General features: G+C 40.5%; 1 protein-coding gene across 1 annotated transcript in view; it reads right to left on the reverse strand.

Annotated features, from left to right (window-relative positions):
- Positions 1 to 25,436, reverse strand: part of stag1a (stromal antigen 1a) — a 44,413-nt gene extending 18,977 nt beyond the window's left edge. Inside the window, exon 1 of the mRNA XM_041953210.1 lies at positions 25,298 to 25,436. The gene's annotated coding sequence lies outside the window, so the exon portion shown is untranslated. The remainder of the gene's footprint in view (positions 1 to 25,297) is intronic.
- Positions 25,437 to 25,758: the final 322 nt, after the last annotated feature.

Here is a 25,758-nt window from a genome sequence, read left to right on the forward strand (position 1 = left end):
TTACACAGTCACTTACAACCCTGCCACTACAGGAGTTTAGTTCTGGCCTCAGGAATGCAGACAGTTGAACAGCTGGTGGCTGGTTGGTCAAAACATTCCAGGTGGTGTCACGGGCCACGTTTGTGTCTGTACATTTCTTCTCAAGGGGTGTCAAAGAGGATCAGGGGAGCTTGATCTCTAATAAAACTGCTCAGTAACCTCACCTGGGCAAAAGCCACTATAAACCCCAAAATAAATAGAATTTAATTACAGCCTAAATCGAATGACTTGAAAACAGACAGAAAAGCAGCATAAGTATTTTGCCGGGATGTTCAAGAACAGTACAAACTTTTAAACTGCTTGCTACAAATGTTGCACTATTGACATATGTCAAGCAGATGAGTTTTAGTCTGATTTTACACACAAAACTTTTATAGCACTGTTTCTATTTTATGGTAAGAAGCAAATTCAATGTTGAGATATTCAACAGTAAACTGTAGCCACTCATGCTTGAACAGAAAGACTGGGGGTTAGGCGGTGCAGTTATAAGTGCTGCTTCAGAGGCACTAAAACAAACCCTCATGTTAACTATCTCTGGTCTGCAGAGTCACTTCATCATCTCTGTGTGTGTGTGTGTGTGTGTGTGTGTGTGTGTGTGTGTTTAAGAGAGGAGAGAGTGCAAGACAGAGAGACAACGAGCGAGCATCTGAGAACCACTTAACATGCGTGACATGTTCTCTAGGAGGCAGGCCGGCGTTGCTATAGCAACTGGTGTGGGTCATAAGCCCGGCGGTGACGGCATATTTGATTGGCTGAGTGGAGACAGGAGGGACCGTAGTAGGGGGGAGAGAACGGAACGGGACCAGTTACAGATCCAATCAGTGCTCCATGAAATCTGACTTACAGACTCTTACAGGACTCCTCCAGCGCTGGAGAAAGTTAATTTCAGATTAGTTTCTCTCTTCCTAAAACACACACAGTTGTCACATAGCTAGCTAAAATTAGCCTGTTGTTTCCTTCATGACAGTATTAAACCTTTGGAAGATATCTTGACCTTTAAACAGTGTAGTAACATAGTCCATGGAGGAGATTTGTTGGTAAAATGAAAGCAGGGGTGTGAAAACCAAGGGGCTTCAGAAAAAAAAAGGCAGACATACCCTCCTAAACAAACCTGCCTCAACAGCAAACCTTTGCCTCAATGCATTGCAGTTTCTGGTAGATTACTTGTTAACGTACACAGTGTGTATTTAAACCCCTCTCAAACTCATCAATTTATGACTCAAACTGGACTAGTTCATCGTCTCACTTGTACAAACTGATTCCAAAAAAGCTGGGATGCTGTGTAAAAGACAAAATACAGAACGTGATCATTTTTTACATATACTCAATTGAAAATAGTACAAAGACTATATATTTATTGTTTGATTTCATCAACTTCATTGATTTTTGTAAATATCTGCTTATTCTGAATTTGATGCAACAACATGTTTCTAAAAAGTTGGGACAGGAGCAATAAAAGACTGGGAAAGTTGTGTAATGCTCCAAAAACACCTGTTATGAACATTCCACAGGTAAACAGGTTGATTGGTAACAGGTGATAGTATCATGATTGGATATAAAAGGGGCATCCTGGAAAGGCTCAGTGGTTCACAAGCAAGGATGGAGCGAGGTTCACCACTTTGTGAACATGTGATTGTATAGAGGAGATTACTGCATGGGCTCAGGAACACTCTGTAAAAGTGTTCTCGGTAAACACAGTTTGACTGCAAATAACCACACAGCTCCCTCATTAATTTCAATGAGGCCTCGACGCAGAGGGTTCTAAGACAAAAAAACAAAAAACAAAACGGTGTTGCCAACTAAAAATGTTGAGCCTAGCTCACCTTTGGTCCAACAAATTGCAGTGTGTTATCCAGTAAAGCACCACATTTCTGCTATTTACTTTGTGACTGTAGTGGCAAGAGAATTAAGTTATAGAGCCATTGTTTTGGCATCTGATAAGCCTTACAGCTAATAGATCTATTACTCAAACACACCTTCCTGGAGTGTATATCATCATGTCACCAGAAGTTGAAACAACATATAATATTGCACAAATAGTATGGATATGAGCGTAGAATAACAAGCTCAATAGCTTTGCCAAAAGTACCATGAGAAGGAGGAAAACGTTATTGATCGAGCACACAACAAGCAGCAGGTTGAAAATAGGCTCAGTGACGCTGCACATATTAGCATTTTGTGATCTTGCAAAGCCATTTCAAGTGCAGAGTTTCTCAACAGGTATGTGACTATTAAGAAACAAAGTAAGAAACAGCATTACTTTGGCTACAGAATGACTGCATGGCAACAGACTCCTTTTCTAACACCTAGCCGAAAATACAATTTGCTTTCAAGTAGGCAAAATTGTTTCCAGAGGCAAACCTCTGCCCTCAGGCTTCATCACTAGGCTAATGATAGAGTGTAAACAGAAATATGCTATGGGTATAACACAGCCTGATTATGTATGACGCATCCTGCTAGCAATGCAGTGGTGCTGTGACAGTAAATGGGTGAAATCCTATTCAAAGTAATAAATCAATTCCGGTGCCAGAGGCTTGTACGGTGACGCAGCCAAAAGACCTTGACAGAAAGTCATAAATCTGGTTTCACAAAGTACTTCTCACTAAAGCTAATGTCTTTCATGGTCACATCCTTCAAATGAGGAAGAGATTTTTTTTTTCTTTGACTGGAAATAGTGTTGAATAATCTGGCTTTCTCACGTTCAAAGGAAAAATAAAAACAGCAGCAATGACATAAAGGGAATATACCAACTAGCAACATGACACCTTGCAGCACATCCTGACAGCTCTGTACTAAAACAACAGCTACACCATTATAGCAACAGGGTAGAAAATAGTATACATCTTATTATTTTGTGTTATTTCACTGATCTCCAAAGGAAACCTCTCTCCCTTCTTCTACAGGGAGATCAGAGGGTGCAGGGTCAATGACTCTACAGTGCCACTGCAGCTGGTAATGATACAGCATCACTTGTAACGGTGACACTTCAGCAAGGTGGATGCCAGTAGCCGTGGGGACTCAACATTTTCATTACAGGTAGAAACACAGCCCTGAAACACAATACTTGAAGCACTGAGTTGCACTTGATACTAACTGTTCCCTTTAACTACTTAAATGTTGTAAACTGCCACAAATGAGGTTTGACAGGTGATAACAATAAGGTGGTAATTGCAGAAATAGCTGATTTTGCAAATAACTCTCAGAAAACTCAGTTAACACACACACACTTTGTTGCTGTCCTGGTCCCTGCTGGCTGATTCTTCTGACAGCTATAACCTGCACTGCATCTGCTATAATTGGCCGTTATCTCTAGAGACTGAGCCCCTGTTTCCAGTACTGTGGGCTACAATTGTGCTGCGTTCGAGACAGAAAAACCCCAGTCTGGATTTTCCACTGATAACATCAGCAGGGAAGAATCACAAGACTTTAAAAAAGGATGGTTGCAAAGATACTGTACATGTGCTCCTGTATGTGTTGCCATCAATAAAGCCAATCGATACCACTGCACTCAACTTGTCTATAGATGGGATATCAGTTGAGAAGGTCACTAAAACCAAATCACTGGGTCTGAGATTAGATGACTTAGTGTCTAGGCTTGACCAGATTGATTAGATCGTCTCCAAGATGGGAAAGGACGTCGCTATTTCAAGGAAATGTTCTGTATATGCCCTCTGTGATCACTGATGTTGTCTGGACACTCCACCACTCACACCTGGAGTACTGCCCGGTCATCTGGTCATGTTTTGCAGAAAAGCATCTAACAAAAACTTACAAAATACAGTACAGAGCTGCCTGATTAGCTTTACATTGTTCTCTCCATGCTGGAAGCTATATTAAAATTTATTTTCCTGTTATTCATGCAAACATAAATGGAAAAATACACCACTCTTCTTTTGCGAAAAACTTGTATGTACTTGTATGTATCAAGCGAGGAGTGGTCATCTAGTACCAAGTCCACAAACAAATAGCTGATGATGAGAACTGTTAGAGGTTCTGCCTGGACTACGTTCCCTTCTAAGATCAGACTGATTAAAAACCCATTTTCTTTCAAAAAGTCACTAAAACAAAAACGTATTGTCTCATCTTCACATTTGCCTTTTACATTTTCTTGTCTTAAAGATACAGCGATTATAAATGATCTTTTTTAAGTGTTGTTGTTTTTGTGTGGATGCCACGAAGACTAGCGACCTCTTTGTGGAAGGTAATGGTGGAACCCAAATAAATAATAAATCAAGTATAAACTGAAACTTGTCATTTCTGTCTCTACTGTCAATATTTCAGGATGTGAGACTGTAATCCTGCATTGGTGAGTAAAGCTAGGTATTAACACCTCCCACTGCGTCCACCTATCAGAGGAATATGTACAATTATGAAACACGATTAGAGCAGAACAAAGTAGAAAAACAGACAAAATAAAACCAACAAATAATGGGAAAGATTAACTGAATAAATTATTTTTAGGACTAAGCCACAAAAAAATGTAATCTTTGTGCAATATATTGGTCATTTATATGGAAATGACTTGCAAAACAACTCAAGACAACCTGACAGAGATAAATGTATCCTAATGCTGTGAAATCCACAAAGAAATATATATTTCACTTGCTGTACTGGCGTATAAAGGCCAAAGAGAAAAGATGGCTCGTAGTGTTTTGTCAAAGAGTTACCAGCTGTTTCCAAGTCAGTGCATTTATTGTCATGGTAATTAAGCTACAATGCATAATTAGCCTGTTTTTCTAATGTTTGCGTGGCCTAAGGTAAGTAGCCGGCACAAAGCAAAACATTAAAGTGTGCTGCCGCTGAAAGCACAAAGAGATTCAAGCTCGATAAGAGGTGTCAACAGGACTCTCAACAAGTTCATTACAAATGCTGGAAACATAACATAAAGAGACATACAGATGTTTCAGCAGAATATGCTACCTTTAACGCTGCCAAAGGGACATTTGTAAATCAGGATTAGGAAGGAAGTCATAATCATTTTCACATGCAATGACTCAGACTGGTGAAAAATCGCTTTTCCTTAAATTAAAAAAAAAAAAAAAAAGATTCCCCAAAAGCCAAATGACAACCAGCTGCAGAGTAGCAGGGCAGGACAGGAGTACTCTCAAAGTCAAGATTTCTCCAGGAACGGACCTGATAACTTCAAGAGCCGGCAAGGTGGGTAATAATTCTATGAAAATGATCATCTGTGGTTCCCGAAACCAAGTACACATTCTTCTTTGGTTTCCATGTGGCATGAGTGTTATTACCTCTTTTAGTAAACCTTCACAGAGATACACAACATTTACTTAATCTGTGTCCCATACACAAACTGCAAACAATCTTAAACCTCAGACTCATTCGTTAAAGAATTTCTCAGATACTTGGGTAATGGACAAAAAAAAAAACCCAACTAAACATTTCCATAGAGCTAAGGAGCAATTTCCCCTCTGCCACAATATCATGCATCATTGCTTCCACTGCTCAACATATCTGCAAAATAATTTTACTCCTATGGGCCTCTTAAAGTAAAGAGCCCGGTCACACACAGATAACAGCGCAACCAACTTCCATAGGGAAGCTTGTTTCCTCAACATCTCCTCCACTCTTCAAACACACAAGCAAAATGGTAAACTTAATGTGCCATAAGGAAGATATTTAGGGAGATTAGAAACCACGTCTCCAGACAAATATTCAGTAATAGAGTAAAATCACTGTCCTTTAAGCAAACACAAGCTGGGCAAGAGTAAAGGGTACTTAAGAGAAAACTACCCACTTGATTACTTAATGAACTGCTGAAGGGTCGGACGGAAAGAAAATTCAAGTTGAAGAAAATGGGAAAGTATTATTCTGTCTTTATATCACAGCCTTAGCCTCAGCAAATGTACTGCTCTGTAGAGCTCAAACTGACTGGCACAAACTAAAGCTGCTTAACTTTGTCTCTCCAGTCTCTTCACACTATACAGCTGCTGCTCACTTGCTGAGCTGATGTTACACCCAAGCAAGTGGATTAACTTTTACGCCTCTCTCTCTCGCTCTGTGTGGCTACATTCAAGCATAGCCTGCACAATAATTTGGCATGCTCAATTATTTAAAAAATGATCGAACGTTCTGTCAGCAGATATGGATGCAAAGCACTCATCTTTACAAGGTTGGTTTCCGTAGCAACATACTTAGTACAGTCCTCAAGTCATTTTCTGCTCAATGGCGATTCACCACTTCCATTATTTTCTCCATAACGGTCTATCTTGACACCTTCGCTTGCGGAGAATTTAACCCAAATCAGCCTCGGCTGTTATCTGTAACTGGAAACCATGCTGCGTTATCTCCTCACACTGTGGTCTCCTCAATGTACTTTCACCCCCACACTTTGTGACAGTGTTAAGATGTTGTAAGGGGGAAGAGGCAGAGTCAGGTGTCTGCACTCATTTGTGGTTTGCCCCTGAAGAGAACCGGAGCAGTGTCAGGGGTGAACGCTGGGCGCTCAAGGCCAGTGGACTAGTTTAACCCCGATGGATTTAAGCAGATTCAATTTACTTGGATCTTGGCTGACCTGCTGGCCTGACGGATCATCCCATTACTGGAAAATGAGAGGGTCAACTCTCCAGACGGCAGGTCAAAGTGACACAGTGACCTGAAAGCACAGAGAACTTAGCAAAGCCTCATACTGTGCTTTGACCACTCTGACTGTATGCGTGGTATATGTTCGTGTAAGAGTTTCAAGGAAAACCGGCCTGCATGAAACAATGTGAAATGACTAAAGGTGATGGGACAAAAAGGAGGAAATGATATGGGAGGAAATCTATTTATCTATTTCAGGGTATAAAATCCTGTCTGTCAGAGCTGACTAAGTTATTTCCTACAAATGCCAGAAGAACCACCTGTTTATCTGTCACACAGCCCTCCAGCCATCTTCAATATGTGTTGTAAAATACATCACAGCAGCTGAAAGTAAGACAAATAGCCTGCGATCAAGTCAGACAGCTGCATGTGTAATTCTGAGCTGCAGAACAGCAACAGCCAATTTCTTCACCGCTACCGCTGCTTCTGATAACAAAACACTGTGTTATCTCACATCTTTGCATGTAACGCCAAAAAAGGGCTATTATAATGAAACGTCTGCTATCAAACTTCACACTACTTAGGACAATGTTATTTTCTTATTGAGCCTTCAAAATTCTGATATACCCTCATGACCTTTAAACCTTGTTTTAACGTTGTATCCAATATATATTTCAGCTTGCAGTTGCTGGGATCATGCAATATTTCCAGCAGGTGCACATGCAAGTACTTTTCTCTCTCTATGCTCACAATATTCAGCAAAGCGAACGAGCATCTCATACATGAATTTACTGCATCTGCTACTCAGCAATCACATAATATTAGGCCAAAATTTTTTACCCAAACGACAGGACAAGCATTTAACATGACTAACAAAAGTGCAATTTCACTGAACAGCTTGGTAAGTTTTTACAAAAAAGGATTGATGTTTAAATAAAATACCCAACTCTAGTCAGAGGCGATTGAGTAATTGCGTTTGCTGATCATTAATTACATCAGCAGCCTATATAATCAAAACTGAGTCTGTACCAAAGACAGAATTTTAATTAATCAGTTTCATGGGTGTACAAATGCTGGTACGTCCCTACCAAAATATTCAAAATTACACCAAAAACTAATTTCTTTTGACAGCTTGCAACAATTACAACACCCTCAGGCCATACTGTATATTATGGCTTTCATGAAATGAAGTGGCCAAGGCCGTATGCATTATGTCAGTAAGACTCAGTGAGAAGCTTTAAGGTGCTACATAAATTAAAGCAGAAGCACTCACAGGAAGGACTAGCAGCACAGTGAATGGCAACCAGTGGTTGTAACTGACATATGATTATATGTCATAGTATAGTGCCTGTCATCACACACCACGAGAGAAAAACTGGTACATCTGAGGACTTTTCTGTGCTACAGACACTCTGGCGAGAGGCCAACATCGAGTCAGCAGTTCAACTCTGAATAAGCTGCTGCTCAGTTTTAACATTCTGGGGCTGCAGGGCCAACGAGGTCCACGAAACGGTGTGATTAGTAAAACATGCCATCTTTAAATATTTCAGTCATTCCAACCCCTTTCTGCTTGTCATACTGAGCACCAGCTATGGTTTTTACTGAAAATGCTTCAGCCAGGAGTCCTGCTGCATCAGATAGGGCAGTGCTTATTCTACATGTTGGTATTTGATTGCAACAGACCGGCGCTTCCACAGTTCAGATCTGCAAAATACATCAAAGGGGAAAAAAATAATGTAGGGCCCTATGATCCAGCAATGCAGGAAACAAGGACAAAGTCGCAGGACTTAAAAAAACAGAATCAAATGTAAATCGCAGAATATTGTGGAAATTTTCCAGAACGTCGATGCAATTTAGAAAAATCCGGAATTTCCCGACCATTAGAAACATTTTTTCACAGCACAGAAAAAATGAAAACAGATTTCATAGAGCTCTAATGGTGGGAAACGTGTGAGCCTCTTTTAAATGTGCAGAAAGAGACTATAATACTTGCAGAGGGAGAAAATTAGTGAGCTAAAGACATTTTCACTAACTGCTTTTTGTTATTTAACATTCAGGGATAACTGCTCATTCAAAAAGTCGGCCAGCTGACATGCACCCGGCTATAATGACTAACCACATACAGATCATACTGCGATTAAAGCCTTTACGGTTCACAGCGCCATGATTTCTCCACCCACCTTACACTACATGATTTGGTGGGTTTTTTTAAAAGACTCTTGCTGTATTTGTGATAGTGACAGCTGCAGAGAGACGGTAGGGAAAGGTAGGGAGAAAGAGAGGGGGGATGCCATGCAGCAAAGGGCCAAAAGAGAAGGAAACAGAGAGCGGAGTCTTTGTTTGTGGTGATGAATATACACAGTGTTTAACACGAGTCCTATTAGGTAGCGTGTTCAGAGACGGCAAAACTGACCTTTCTGGAGCATGTGTGTTAACTCAAACCACAGGATGAAGCTGGAAAAAAAACCAACATCCTAAAAGTGTTAATAGAGCATTGCTTTTTATAGCCAGAGTAGAGCCTTAATTTAATCAAAATAGATTCAATAGTGCAAATGAAGCAAACTGACCATGGGCAGAGTTCATTTGCAGAAAGGGCTGATTTAAGTCAGGTTTAAAGTCATATTGTCAAACTATGCATTCGGTTTAGCCTCAAAGCCAACCTGCCATAAAGAGATCAGCCACTGATGTTCACGAGTTACACAACTGCGACATCTGTCACAAACATGCTTGAAATCTGCAATGCTTTGCCAAATGTGTCACTCTGACGAATGAAAATTGAGTATGTGTCACCAGCGCTTTAACTGAGTGCTGCTTAGAATATCATTTTCCACTGCACTTAATTCACTACAACACCGATTGGGTATGAAAGGGGCATCCTCGAAAGGCTCAGTCATTCACAAGCAGGGATGGAGTGAGGTTCACCACTTTATGAACACATGGTTGAATAAAGGAGATTACTACATGGGAGGGGAAAACTTGCTGTCGATAAAAGACTATTGCTTTTATTTACATTTTACACAGCGTCCCAACTTCTTTGGAATCGGTGTTGTAGCTAACAACAATGAAAAAAAAAAAAAAGAAGATTGAGTTTCTGTTTCGATTTTAGCCTCTTGTGATATTTTCTTGACTAAATTAACTGGTTTCAAAAAGGAGGCAAACACAGAAATCCTACTTCGTGTTTGAGGTGAGGTGTAAAGAGAGAGAAAAGCAAGAACATGCGTGATTTTTACACAAGCATATGCACCATCAGTCCAACTGCATCTTGTAATGTGCAATACTATCCCTTGAGCCCTTTTCATACATGGAATATGTAACATCATCTGGCTTCATCTTCATCGTCATAAAGTGATGGCATTTTCTCATCCAGACATGCAACATCACTGTTCTTCCACAGGCTGCTGTTAAAGCTGTAATAAATTAATTAATGAGCGCAGAACAGGCCGATTGCTTGGCCTCAGCTGTTGCGCTCATCCAAACTACTACTACTAAACACTTGTCACTCATTGCGTAGGTTTATCATAACGTTATCATGAAAAATCAAACTAGTTGACTCCTCATTTGATGTTATTTGATAGTGAATTCTTTGGCTGACAGTACACATGCATCAAATGGCCGCATGTTAATCCATTACCATTTGCTGTAAATAAAGCATCAATGTACTGTATTTCCATGAATAAACCTGGAAATACATAGAGATACTGTTGGTCCAATTATTATTGTGAGAGGGATTTTAACCTCTTGTACTCCAGTTACTCCACCATGAGGAGAAAACTGTAGATCGATAGGGAAGATCGATCTCCTCAACTCCTTAAAATTGGCCCTTTTCACAGTGTTTTCTGGTTCATTCCCCTGCGTTTGTAAATAAGAGAAGATAATATGTTTATTAAAGTCATTTTTGAAGGCGGTACAAGACGTGCATGTAATCTCTCTCTCTCTGCATGCTTCACCTTCTGCTGCTGCAGGGTTTACGTTAATCTGACTGCGTTCAATTCAGACTTGTGCCATGATGAAAGCTTAGTAAGTCTGCCATCGTGACTGTTTTATATAAATGCAGCCAGGATACTTCTTCAGACATGAGACAAAAATGCTAGATTGCCATCAAAATAATGTAAAGGGGCGCATGTCTGAAACAGGCTTTAAACTCATATCCCATTCAGCACACTGCCCACTGTCAATGCATGGACAACAATCTGAAAATTGCTTCAAATGAAATGTTTACTAGTCAGCACAGAGACAGAGAAGCAGCCAGGTAAGAAATATCAAGACAGACGTGACACAAGCAGGTACTGATACACTGAAGATCAGACAACCGATCTGCCTGTGAAAAAGGAACAGAAACAGAAGGCGACAACTGCAGGCAGTAACCTGCATGATCTGTATGCTGCACCGATAACCAACTACAAACAGGAAGTTCTTGTAACTCAGCAGAACAAGGCATATGTCACATACTAGCAACACATCTAATTCATATCCACTTTCTACCTAAACTGCATGATGCCTTGCATACTTTCTCACCAAGGCTCTCTGAGGTTGCAGAAATTAGGTACTGTCAACTGCAGAAAGGCAGCGCTACAGCTTGGCCAGGCGATGCATTCAATCTAGCACCTGCCAGCTCAAATTAAAATGGTAATGAAGTGATGTTAAAGTCTTTACAGCCCAGGGCAAATAATGGTGCATGTCCCTCACTTCTGCTCAATTCAAAAACATGTAGTTAAAACTGATACAAGGCGGACACATGGCTACTACTGCCAATCATTCATACTGATTTTAAATTATATGGTATGCACTTTACTGATCCCTTTACTGAACCTTCATTACAACCGTTTATACTATTAAGAGTGCCTCAGTAAATGCCACATTAAAGACAGTATTTTCTGCAACTGCAATCATCCAGCTGCCACAAATGCATTCTGCTCTCTCCTCATCCCTGGAAAATATGCAACACTCAATGTGTTTATGGCCAGGTGCGTGAAGCCGGAAGTGGGGAGTGTGCCATTACTGGTGCTTGACTTTGCAGAGGGAAAACATTACTACCTTACTCACTACATTACTTACAAACACGAGACACATGTGAAGAGACAAAGTCACATCATTAAAGGTAGTATTTGTTTACCCTTGAGCGTACAAGAGCTGAGACAAGGAGTCAATTAATCAACTAAAATCACTTTGCACCTCTCAAACATACATAATATTTGCTGTTTTTGTATATGTTAGTAAAGTGAATATATTTGGATTTTGACTGTTGGTTGGGAAAAAGCAATTTGCAAAAACATATTTTTGGGGGGCAGCAGAATCTGTGGACACAAAACTGATGTACTATCATCATATAAAGTTGATATGGCTAACCTGCTAGCATATTTGTTTGGAGTTGCCACCTGCCACCTAGCAAATGTTAAATTTTTACTCTCATTTTATTTCTGTTTTTGGTCTCCATCAACTCCAAAGGGAAATATCTGTCTTTCTGCCCTTTGGTGCTGAACAAGTAGTGTATAGTGGGTATTTCAATGAAAACACTGCCTGCTGCAGCCAAAAATGTTGATTATGGCACTTTAAATATGTCCACTTGGACTCTTGGAAATTGTGATGAGAGACTTTTTAATTGATACAATTAATTGAGAAAGCAATCAGCAGATTAACCAAAAAATAAAATATTAATTTGCAGCCCTGGCACCTGGTGCAGCACCAAGCTACCGTGTGATGAACTGAAGTGTGAGACCACCTGGAATCTCAAGTCCTGACATGTAAGTCAAAGTCAAGGCTGTCATAAAACTCTGAACTACTACAAGGAAAGAATAAAAAGAATCAGCAAGCTCTCATGCTTTTAAAACCTCGCACAATGAAAGCCAACCAGAGTCTGACTTGTGAGCTTGAACCACAATCGGTCCCTCTGGGCCGCTGCTACAAGCCGAACCACCAAGACAATAATTGCACTTTATCATGCTGCCAGCCTTCATACATAGTGAGACCAAAGAGCCTTGGCCTTATAATGTGGAGCAGCCTTGAGGCCAACTGTGGCCGTCTGTTTTAACCAGATTATGATTATGTCACACGGGAGATTACCCATCCGACACAGAGAGTCACGGAGTCAGAAACATCGTCGTGTTCCAGCGTGCATGCACGCGCGCGCACACACACACACGCACACGCACACACACACAGGCAATGCACAGCCATCTGTTATTGCCACAAACTACTGTATGCTCATTCTCTGCAGCACACAAAGCCTGATCTTAGCAAAGAGGAGGGGAGGGGAAGGATGCTCTGTGAACTACACAAACTGATAAGATCTCTGCTGAAAAATAGATTTTTTTTTCCTCCAATCTCCTGAGAACCACCTCTGTGAATAAAGGATAAATAGATCATAAGAAAAAAAAGTGCAAGGCTATGGAACGACATAAAAGAGACAGAAGAGGCAGCGGATGTTTCTCTCCCTCTCTGCGCAATGGCTGCCTGCTCGGCTGCAGTTGACGCAAAATGGAGCCGCAAGAACAAGGAGGGATGGTGGCGGGGGGTTTATGGGGAACGAAGGGGCAAATGGGAGGAGGGGTAAGGTGGGGAAAGAGAGGGAGAAAGTGTGACAGCAGCACAGAGGGGAAGAGCAGCAGGAGAGCAGAAAAAGAGAAATAGACTCATTTGTTCTTCTCTCATCTGTCTCGGCTCCCTCTCTCACCTTGGCCCTGATTTTCAGTCTGCCTCATATTCACTTCTAATAGGGGTGGAGAGAGAGAGAGGGAGGCTGGAAACACACACTCATAAACACACACGCAGACTTACACACAGCCCTCGCGGAGGCCATTAGTTCTCACACCCATTATTACTTCCAAATGATCTAGCGGCATGTCGAAGATTTCACAGGAGCGGGAGAAGCCTGCTAATCTGAGGAGGCAGATGTCAAAGCAAAAAAAAAAAAAAAAAATTAAATAAAATAGAAATGCTGTTATGTAGCAATACTGTAGAGGCAGCTGAGAGGAATAATGACCGCCCAGATAAAGACTGAGGGAATCAGACGGCGGGGCTAGTGACCTTTGAATGAAGCAGATGGCTGATTTAAAACAATGCTTCAAGGAGGTCATGTATGTAAATCCCAGCCAGGTGTCTAGGACAAATGGCAAGACAAGGGGGGGGGGGGGGGGGGGGGGGGGGGGGGGCGAAGACAGCAGCATGTTGGATTCACAGTCGTAATGTTTTGAGATGAACCTCTCTTGTGCTGAGGGACACGCAACAGTTTGGTCTGTTGTTTGAGCGCTTTAGACACAACAAAGACATAAAGAGAGATGAGATATTTAATCATGGACAGTTGTACCTAGAGCTGAAAGGATACGGATTAGTGATCAACATGAAATCAACAGGCACATATTGTGATCAATGATTCATCGTTTAAGTCATTTCTAAACGTAATATCTTTGTTTTTGCGAGGACAAAAACAAACCATATGAACATGTCACATATGGCTTTAAAAACTTGTGGTGGATATTGTTTTGCTTTTTGACAGATCCAGTGATTAATCAATTAGTACTAAGGCAAGCATATTAACAGTATGAAGCAGTAATGAAAATAAATGTTAGTTACAGCCCTACAGCTTGCCCCATTGAATCTTTGGCAGCATTTTGGGAGTTGCTGGGCCTGGCTGGGCTAAGAGCACAGAGCCAAGCAGGAAAGACCAAACAGTCAATCCCATTCAAAAAGCCCAAGCATCTACGCTGCTGCTATCATAATACCAAGGCCATGATCAAACTGAAACAATTAGTTGTCAGACAGAAATTCCACAATGATCTTGATCATAGATTTATCATTAGTCAAAGAAAATTGGCAAATATTGTCAGGTTCCAGAGTCATAAATGTGAAGATCTGCTGCTTGTCTGTATTTTATGTTAGATAACTTTCTTTTTTGGACTGTTAGTCAGACAAAATAAGAAATGTCAAGATGTCACCATGCTTTTTCAGAACTTTCAATGTGCATTTTCTTCTTATTATTTGACATTTTATAGTCTTAATGAATGACGAATGTTAGATGCAATCCTAGTCTACAATAACAGTGGCATCTTGATGAACACGCATTCGTCATCTATGCATCGACTTCAAATTGTTTTCTGACAAAAACTGCAAAGATGACTAAATGTATCACATTAGTCAATTAGTAATTATGTCCGCACACTGTTAACATCCATCAGCCACTGTGTACGGTGTCCAAACAAGGCTAGTCTAACCTTGACTGCAACTGTCAACTGTTATTGGAAGCTGTTTGCAGCGGGCTTGTCTGACACTGTGTCAGACTGTTTGGTTTACACGTTGACAATGCTGGCAGGATAATAAGCAGTCAGTGGGGAATAAGGAAGGAGGTTTATGGGTAAATAATCTGTTGGAGTCAGCCAGTGTGGGCAGGGAAACCCCTTAATCCTCTGTACACAGGCTGAAAGAGCAGATGGGGTCTGAGTGATACAAAGTAATGATGTCTCAGGGCAGAGCTGTGAGCATATCTAGCCACTTGCAGGAGAGCTCGAAGGGATTCATCTTAAATCCATGAAAATATGTACACTAGATAACACACACACAGTCCCAAAATGAAACCAACTTTCAGGCATGAGATCTTTTTCTGTTCTAAATTACCTTCCCAGACCTTCGCGCCTATGCAGAGACTCTTTTGTGGCCATTTGGGGTTTTTATTTCATGGTGAAAACTTTTTCATGACGTCTGTCTCCAATAACAATAAATATGTCTATTTAACTGTAACATTACATCTTGCAGACCTGTGAGAAAACCCTGCCTTGTAGCTCACTTTGCTGAAATTTCCATTCTTTTTGCGACCACTTCATTTCCACTCTGTGCAACCACAGAACTGGCTTGGCACAGGCCAGTGAATCAATATTAAATAAGAGTGTGTACAAATAACACTGACCGCTGAGACACACACTGCCACAGCTGATGCTGAGGAGGTGGTATTCGCTGGTGCTTGAAGCTGCTTGTTAACCTCGCCTGTATAAATGACACTTAGAGGATTTGCGGGTCTGGTCTGTTGCCAAGTTTAGATGTGGCTGCTCCGGCAAACGTAAATCGAAGTCAAGTCAAAACCCTCCAGAAGTCAAGGTGAGAATTTAACTTCACGCCTCTATGAGCAACATGTCAATCTCTGTCTTTGAAACTGGAGTCAGTCCTTCATTCTCCACAAATAAATCAATGGTATATCATAATCTTGCTTTTCCATTCATATAAAAAAACAAAACAAAACACTGCACTACCCGAGGAGTCACAGATACAACTCACATATCTCAATCAATGACCATGCAAATCCAGGATTTCACTTCACGACCACACTACTGGCCAATGGTCCAAGAGAAATTCTTTCCACCCAGGAATTAGGAAGCAGACAAATGAACAGCATTTGGTGAGCTGGCTTTTGGTTTTCATGCTGGAGCAGCCTGCCAGATGTTCTGGAAGCAGCTCTTTAGCCTTCAGCTCTTCATTCATTGTATTTACATTTTCTATTCCCTCTTATTTCTTACTGTCTTTTTTATCACTTCTATTTTCGTGTGCATTAAACTCAAATTATTTTGCTGTTTAGCACTATAATAGCACTAACCTAAATGAAAGGTGCTATACACAGCCAAAATTCAACAACCCTCCTGATTTTGCATCAATAAAGATCATATTAACATTTAATAACATACTATAATCTGGTTCTATGCAGATATAGGGATATGTATTTATGTGCAGTATTTATCAGCAAGTGCAGCTCATATAAAAATAAACCTTGCATTCTTATAACTAGGGCTGAAGACTATATTGGCGATGGCTGGGCCCATCGTTGGCTGTTTTGATTGGGCGACTTTTGCCATTTTATTTTGCTAATTTGGTTGATGCCTGCGGAGTGAGAGTCGCCGCTCTGCGTCAGACTCTCGTTCAACGAGCTAACCCAGCAGCACAAAGAAGCAACGGCAGAGAGAGGCAGCGGGGAAAACAGCGTGCAGAGGCAGAAAATTTCCAGGAGTTTATTTCGACGAAACTAGAGTTGATGATGGAGCAGTAGAAAAACTAACCAAGACGGTTTTGGTGAGTTTTAGTTATTTTCTGTCAAGTTTGAAAGAAGTGTGATTTACGATGATTTGATGAGACAACTCAGCTTGTTTTAGTTGTGTGAAGGAGAGAAACTTGAATTTAGAAGGTTGTATTTTTTTTAAAATAATCTTTTTAAATAACAAAAATAGTTGTATGAATATTTCCTTGAGTGACTTTTTGTGAGTTTATTTTGTTTGTATACGAATATAGCAAACGCATCGCTCACACTTATCTCCAACTGAAACTAGCTGAGGGGGTTGGGGGGGTGTGAATAGATTGCTATTGTTGGAATATATCTGCAATCGCTGGCTAGAACATTTGAATATGTCCTCCAAAACCCAACTACAACTGTGTTTTACTATATTGCCATTCATGATTCATTCATACACCAGCTACACCTACGGATGCCTCACGGGAGGAGTTAAAGTTGCCAATAAAAACATTAGCAAACACTTAAAATGTACTTGCATCCATTTTCAACTACATTATAATATGGTCTGAACCGTCATCTTATAAATGCTAAATATTGACATTTTTATACACAATGTCGTGACAATGTAGTCTTTTCTCGTGCATTTACAGAAACTTGCATGTTTCTTCACACAAAGGCTCACTGTTCACACCACCTTAAACTCTACCCTGTGTTCAATGTGAGTGAAGCGCTGGTGGCAGCCTTTTCTCTGAGCCATCTGTCTGAGGCTCAGTCTTTAATAAGGTGTTCCAGTCTACAAAGCTCCACTTTACAGCACTGATGTAAAAATGAACTGCTGTCAGTCTCAACAGAGCAGGCAATTCAAACACAGGCAGGCGCAACACTTCCTCGCTGTCCAAACAGCAGAAGGCAGATGAGATAAACCAAAACATTCATCCAAACATCCTGTAAGAAAGTGGGGAACTAGACTTTTTTCGCCTTTCAATAATTTCACCGCCTAATGTGACTTATTTTATGAATCATTTTCATCAAACACGAGCTGTACAATATTTCTGCACTACCTTCTTTCAACTAACAAAAGAACTGATTTCATTCTTTTATATAAACTGAACTGTAAAGGGAAACACACCACTGCTTTGGTATTTTAATTGGATGTTTTTCAGGTGATGGAAGTGTTTCACAGATTTTGCTGCTGATGAGAGGAAAGTTCGTGGTTGCAGTCATCTTAAAACGATCAAAAGACACCAAATTAACACGTTATCACATTCACACCATTCAGAATGACAGCAATTACAATGTTTATTTTTGTGTTGTGTTTCCATGGAGTTAGAGACTTCTATGAGGGCACAGAAAAAGGTGGAGAAAATACCTGTACTCAAATACAAGTAGCAAAACTCCATGTAAAATTACTGCATTAATTCCAAGTCTAAAATGCAGTCAAAAAACAGTATTCTGAGAGTAGCAATTTGTGGTTAACATGGGTTTTCCACAAATAATCTGGTTAAAATTCTTAAATTACTTTTAGCCTACTGTGTCTCCTTCACTGAAAAACCCAGAATCTATGAATATGCAAATACTTCTCATTTCAAAACAGCCTTCTACTGTCAAATCTGCACAAACATCATTCTACACAGCAAGGGTCAAACATCCAAGTGAAGCAAAAATCAGCATACTGCAATATTGACTGATTTATTGATTTAAGAGTCAAAAGTAGAATTTACTGTTGATGTGCTGTGCATACTGCAGTTTAACCTCGAACAAAAGTTTATGAGCATAGGTTGCAGCTTTTGAATAATATCAGGCACCTAACTGGACAACGGTGACGTTTCCACATTTGCTACACTTACATGCTGCTGAACATCCTGCAGCTGAGCAGCTAATTAGCCATCTAGGCCGCAAACTGACAGTAGTTAAGACTAATTAGTAAAGACTTTAACAGGAGAGCTAATGTGGTTTGTTGTTGAAAGCCTGTGGCTCCTGTGCTGCATAGCTGCTGTCTGGCTCAGTGTGACCGCCTAATCTGCCTATGATAGAACGCTGATGCTACTGCTTTCTGCAAGATTTGATTGGCTGTATTGAAATTAAATGTCTCCATCTTTGTAGACAGAGAGCTAATTTCATCCTGTCGAATGAATGCAAACTAGGAGGCGCCATCATGAAAACAGAAAAGTATTAAATTCTCTTAAGTTCTTGAAGACAAGTGACCTACAGTGCAGTATGTGTATGTTGTAGCAGACAAAAAAAAATGCAATTTAATTTCAGTTGGACTTTTAAGTGTTAACTTTCCACCTTTACATCTATTCAGTGAGATCAGAGTAAAGCTAACCACAGATTTTCAAGGCCAGAGGAGTTAGATCAGCCAAAACAGGAAGCTTTGTTGAAAAAACCCGACTTCAAACAGACTTAGTAATGAAGTCTGCAATATTATAAACATCATGAAGCTGTACAAGAAACCAAGAATCCACTCAGGAAGCTAACTCCAAGTATTTCAGTGAAAGAAGTGAGCTGATGTTGGAAAGTGAGGCTTTGGTATTGTTTTCCCATTCTTCACTCTTTATACAACTAGTAATAGCCAGTGCCAGCTGGTAGCTTGGCTGCATCAGCAAACACACTTGTGCTTTAGCTGCAGGTAAAAGCAGCTCGCTCAGCCTAGCAACCACTGAGCCATGTAGGAACACCAAGGAGACATCACAAATCTCTGAAACACACACACACACACACACACACACACACACAAATGCACATGCACACGTCATGACGCACTTCATCTCATTACTGCTCAACCTGACAGCTTGAATAGGATTACTTTAACAAATACCCCCCGACTACAGATTCTACCTCTCTTACGGTGCTGAAATAGAATCGGTTGCCATCACGTTTTCTGACCCATCATCGTGTCAACACTGCATTGCTATGATGTCTGGCAATGCAAAATTTTCCTTCCCAATCAGCCTGGCAACTTCCAACATACTTGGCTTAGTAATACTTAATGTTATATTACACCACTGGTAGTGTGGTAATAGATGGGCTGCAGCCATCTGCAAAGCACAGCTAGCATGCATTATCGCTTTGAACACAAGCCAGAAATCCATGTAATCCATTTTGATGAGTGCATAAACATCTACAGGGGAAAACTTCCCAGCCTGTACACATGCTGTGGTCACCAGCTGGTTCTGAAACCTCGTTGTCCTTTTTGAGTTATGGAGGGCTTGCTGACTATACTTGAATGCAGCTTTATGCTTCATATGCTTCTACCCTGTACTAGCACTAACAGACTAATTGAGGTGATCACTATGACCGATAAGGACTTGTGCATGAACAATTCATGGCATTGTGTATAAAAACAGGGACAATGTTGTCGCATATCAAACCTACAAATAGGCACTTAGTGAAATGTATTTCTTGGCCAGCAGCTCTTTGCACTTTGGCACCTCTTCATTGACAATCGCAATCTGCCGTGCGTAACATTTCCAAACAATCAATATTTAACTTAATGGCGCCTGAGTTTTCTGTGTAATGTCTTTAAAAAGGTCAGAACAAATAGGTGAGATCACTCTAATGTCTGTGTAATGAGGCTGCAATGAAATAATATAGTGTAAGAGAGGCCAATGAATCTACAAATTCTGTTGAAACAGTGAGTGTGAAAGTATACAAAGACCATTTAGTTAAACCACAGAAACCTGCGATTATTAAAAAATATCATCGCTATTATTGCCAACAATTCAATTTGTCCAGCTCCAAGTGGAAAAAAAGAGCTGTGACTCTCGGTGTTCAAATTTAGTTTCATTCATTTTTGTTTTAATGCATCTAATTAGGTTATTCATATATGTATCTATTTTGCTGATGATGCTGCTTCTCTACAACTGCAGATTAACAAGAAAGGAGAAAATGCTCTGAACTACTGCTGCCTGGACCTCATTTCAGTAGCTTACAGTTAAGTAAACAAATTCATCTTGGATTCACAGCTATCTTACTGCTGACCTCAGTTGCTCTGCACAAAAAAAAAAAAGTGACAGACAACAGTAACGCAGCTAATTACATAACAGGAAACCACAAAACAAGGAACGCCTCAAACCAGCCAGGGGTGACAAAACTATTTTAGGAAGCTTTGCACAGGTGTGTTTTCACATTGACATTAGCAGACTTCAGGGCAAATAATAATCACACTCCTGCAGCACCGTTATGTAACTTGGAAAATGCAAATGCTTGTGTCATTTTAGCATACAATGTACATGTTACTCTACAGCACCATCACAGCATTGAATTAAAGGGAGACCTCTGGGATTTCTGTTATGTTAAATGCTTTTATAGAGCACTGAACCAATGCACCTATGTATAGTATCTCTGCCTTACTCTGTTATTTTCATACACATAATTATGAAGAAAACTGTATTATATTGATTGAGTGCAATTATTACAAATCATTCTGTTTCTCCTCAGTCAGTTTCATTGGTGAAAGACGCGCAGTATTATTAACATATTAATAGACCAAAGAGATGGCAGCAATAATTGTTTTTTCCTTCCTTTGACTGTGTTGAAAACCACTAAAGGCTGGACAACAATAGGAACAGGAAGTACTGTTCTTTCTATAGCCAACATCTTGAATTGAGGTCACCGTGTAATAGGCTCTGACAAATGTCAAACCCGTTACACACTACTCAGCCGTGTCATTATAAGCATATGGCTCTAAGAAAAAGTGCACTGCACTGTTGAGTGGTGGGAGCCTCTGGCTTAGGAACTATTATACAGCACAACTCATTACACGGAACCCAGGCCTGCTCTATTCAATTTGATTAATGGTCTTTAACAATACTCGTTAGTAAGGACTGTACTGAATGTAATTCTTTTTCTTTTTACATTTGAAGGTTTTCAATGAAGCGTCGAATGAACGTCGCCATAAAATAAGAAAAATCCTCATTTTGAATAAAGTGACTCATCAGACTAAATGAGCTATGTTTTAAAAAATCAAATCAACTCTGTTTAATGATTAGAACTTGTCAGTTTCGTCATCATAAATACAAGCTGGCAGCAGGCTACTCCGATCAAATAATGGGATAAAATAATGATGAAATTGTAAAAAAAATAAAAATAAAAAAAATTGCAATAATGGAGACACATAATACCACTTTTGGGGGTAACAACTCAAGTAATTTACTTCAATAGCGTTAGAGCTGAAAGAGATTTTTGCTACTGTGGTTATGTAAATGTAGATACGCTGCTGCTAGATTGCTGCCGCCACGTTAACACAGGCGCGAGCCTCCCTTTGTGTGCCGCAAGTGGGAGTGCGAACACTTTTCCGACTGCAGTGAAAATGTTGCTTTTGAAAGGCTAAATGCCAACAAACGTGGATTGAAGCATTCAATTTCGTGACATTGAAAGATGCTGTGAACTTTAGAAATTACTACATCTATGGCTTTTCAACAGATTTTGACTTTTGGACTCTACAATGCTCTGGAGTTATTGGAAATTGGATCACACCAGTCAGAAACAATCCTACGTAGCCACCACTGGATTCAAATTCAACAGATAGTATAATATTAATAATATTAGTGCTGTTATAAGCTTTATCTGCAAATGTGCAGAAATACCGGTTTTAAACAGATTGAACACATGCAAAACAATAAGAATAAAAAAAAAAACCTGCAGGATTCAAATGTTGATTTAACATGTCAACATTATGAATGAAGCTTCGGAGTTTCGAACTATTCCATTCAGCCCTACTTGATAATAACTTTATGTTTAAAACAATTAACAGTATCTTCCTTTCATTAGGAGACGTTTCTAGAGTAAATTCTCTTTGTGGCAGATGGACGAGCCATTTGCTTTTCTTAACCGCAGCTGCCTGAACCAATTCTCTTCAAACAAATACCCATTACATATTCCCTATAACCCATTATTACCATTTAGATGACAACAAACTCCAGTATGTGTATATACGATGAATAACTAACATTATAGGATTTTCAGTCTTTTATAGGCTTACTATGAGAAAAGACAGGGCAAAGAGCCAAGCAATTCAAGGGATAGAGGAAGGAGGGGGGATTTGTCACCATTTCTGTTAACCCTCTATGTTATCTCAAGGTTTACACTATGACATGCTCTTCACATCAGCCACCTTCAGAGAGTTATGCAAGAAATGCCACTGAATGTCAACTTCAAACGGTTCCATACCCAAACCCAAGGCAATGACAGGCAGTTGTGTAACTGAATATTTATTACTTTCTTCCACAAACAGATATGAACATTGTGTGGATAGTCAGAAGCAATGTGGTTTTAATCTTCAGGGATAAAGCCATTTATGATTATCTCATCATAAGAGGATACAAGCCAAAACACAGAGCACTCCTGTAATGATATACATTTCTATTAACATAGATATATCTAAACCAATAATTTAGGAGCCAAATAAAGTGTACATTCCTTAATAGTATATGTCTATAATAAAACTGTAATTGTGTGTTTTAGTGAGCCCAAGTACTACAGACAACGGCCTATATGTGTGTTCCTTGCTGAAAAAGTAAACAACCTCTGCCATGTAGTCTGACTACTACTTGCTCTAGCATCAAAACATGAGCCCCACTGCACATGGAATAGGGGCAAAGGTCACAGTGTGTGTTGTGTGTAGGAGGGGAGGACCTCAAAATTATACCTATCACGCCGAAGTATCATGATGATGCAATAAAAGAGCACCCAAGATATGTTCAGTCGTCCACTGTCGACTGTAAAACTTCCAAACAGAACTGCATTCAAATTTAACCTTGTTTTCCATTTGTACAGATGTACATGACTAAATCCTTCCAGCAGCACTTTCACACACAAAACAAAACATTTTGAGGCAAAAACATAATGATTACAAAAATATCTTTCTGGGGAGGGACAGATCTATCTGGCTAGACCTCCTAAATTACATTCTATGTATGGGAGAACTGGACCTGTTATAATAATCATGCCAAACAGTAGTTGCCCTGCTGCACTTGACTGAACAGCAGGAAGTGATCCAAGCTCAATAAATAACATTACAGTGTGGTAAATAAGCTCATTTCAAGATAAAGGCAATATGAATTTGTCAACCATCGCAGATATTGCCATACCGTTTATTCCATGGTAACTATCCCTTTCCCTTCAACGTCTCAGGGGGTATTAGACTATTTTGGCCAACGGTGTAAATCAATGAGCAGAACTTCTTATTAAGTCATTCATTTTGTCAAAACCAGATATTTACTTTCCCAACTGATGATGCAGAGAATCATGATAAGATATTGTACTATAAAATTCCATATATCATGACAGAGGATCATATATCGGCCACCCCTGTATTAAGCTGTTTCATCCCATACAATCATAAATAAACGGCTTTTCACATGCATGTTGAGAACGTGGTTATGAAGACGTTTGCTACCAAAGATTTTAAATGACAGACAATCATTCATAATATATTTTCATCAGCCATTTGTTTAAAAAAAAGGTCAAAAACAGCAAGAAAACTGTTACCAGAGAGCAAAACTGTGCACAATGGACATCATGAATCTCATCAAAACATGCAAATGCAAGTCTTGCAACCAGTCTTGACATGGATTGCTCAACTTCTGCAGGATAAGTGAAATATGGCTTGTGCAGTATGGGGTGGAAACACTGAGCCATAATGGAAGACAAGTTGGCAGGCAAGCCGGCTGCAGATAGCAATCCAAGACAGCTTGGATGAGAAAAAAATCACATGGCTGACTGTAAACAAAGCAGTTACGCAACAATCTGAGATTCATGCAGGCTGCCAGGAGGCACTCTGACCCACTATGAACTATCCCTAGCTGCACTGCACAGGGTGAGCCGCACATAGGTCAGTGTGGGAGGGGAGGGACGGCCAGAAGTGGATCCCATTTAGACCTGTGGGGACGGCTGGTGGAACCCATCCCCCCCTAATGTGACTCATGTTTCCCCGCTCAGTGTTGCCTGCTTCCCGCACAGAAGGGGGCGGGAAGGGGAAAGAAGCGCCATAATAATGTTGTGAAACATGCACGAGTGCAGCCTGCAAACATTAGATTTCAAAGCAATCACGTGCTGTCATTCATTAAGAAAATAAAAGCAACATGTTTATTAGCCGTGTGAAAAGTCACCACTACTCTGAAAACTTGAAGGCAGCTGGGATGCTGATGTTGACACGGGAAAAAAGTAGCAACAAGGAAAACGCTCACATCTCACATTGTTCACATCTTAAATATGCAAAAAGAAAAACTGCCAATGGACGGTGACAACTAAGTCAGCGACAACGTGGCATTTGCGCTGATGACAAACCAAACCAGAGAAAGCACCGCACGGCAGGAGGGCAATACTGTAACGTACAATCATAATACGGCTGAGCAGATGAGAGAAGGTGATGCTCTGAATCCTGCCTTGCAAAGAGCAAGAAAACACGTCACACCGCATGGCTCTTTATTTGTTGACAAGCCAAACTCCAGCGCCGGATGGAAATTGGTGGCAAAACAGGCCGGCGCTGCGGCAACCACTTGCCCCTGTAGCAAGTTGCCTTGCCGAAATTTTGGGGGCTAGCTCGCAAGCTAACGGCTCTGCTAGGCTATAATGTAACTGAGGAAGAGAGAGAAAGCACATTCACCTCCGTTAGCCGCTAACGCCCATCCCCCAACCAACCAGTCTTCCCTGTCTGTGTCCACCATCTTTAATCTGTGCTCCGTCTCCCTTCCCACCGCACAAAACACGACAAAAACACAAGACACTCACCTTTAGCAACCATCCCCGAATCGATTATCGCCTTCCGAACTAATAAATCGATTTTCGTTTTAATATTGTGCGTATTTTAATATTGAAAATTGGCCGTGCGAGCGGAACCGCGCCTTGAGAGAAGAGCAGCAATCCTAAACCGCCATCTGGTGGTATTTTCCTCTCTGTGATGCAGCGGGAGCGGCGCAGCCTCAGACCGAGACACAGCTGCCCCCTGGCGGACACAATGGGCCGCGGCGGACACGCGCCTCGGGGAGGGCGAGCATCGGAAGGGAGGGACCGCAAGACCCCGCCAACACAACGCTCACGGGGACGCGCACTGGAGCACAGATACTCCCCCTTTTCTATTAGTTCAATGATTAATTTGATAAAACTGTCTAATTAAATTAGAATATTAAAGCACTTTGAAGGGTGTGAGTCCCCCAAGACAACACAGATATTACTGATTACCTTGCATACAC

The sequence above is a fragment of the Chelmon rostratus genome, chromosome 15 (assembly GCF_017976325.1).
Source record: "Chelmon rostratus isolate fCheRos1 chromosome 15, fCheRos1.pri, whole genome shotgun sequence".
NCBI classification, from domain to species: Eukaryota; Metazoa; Chordata; class Actinopteri; order Chaetodontiformes; family Chaetodontidae; genus Chelmon; species Chelmon rostratus.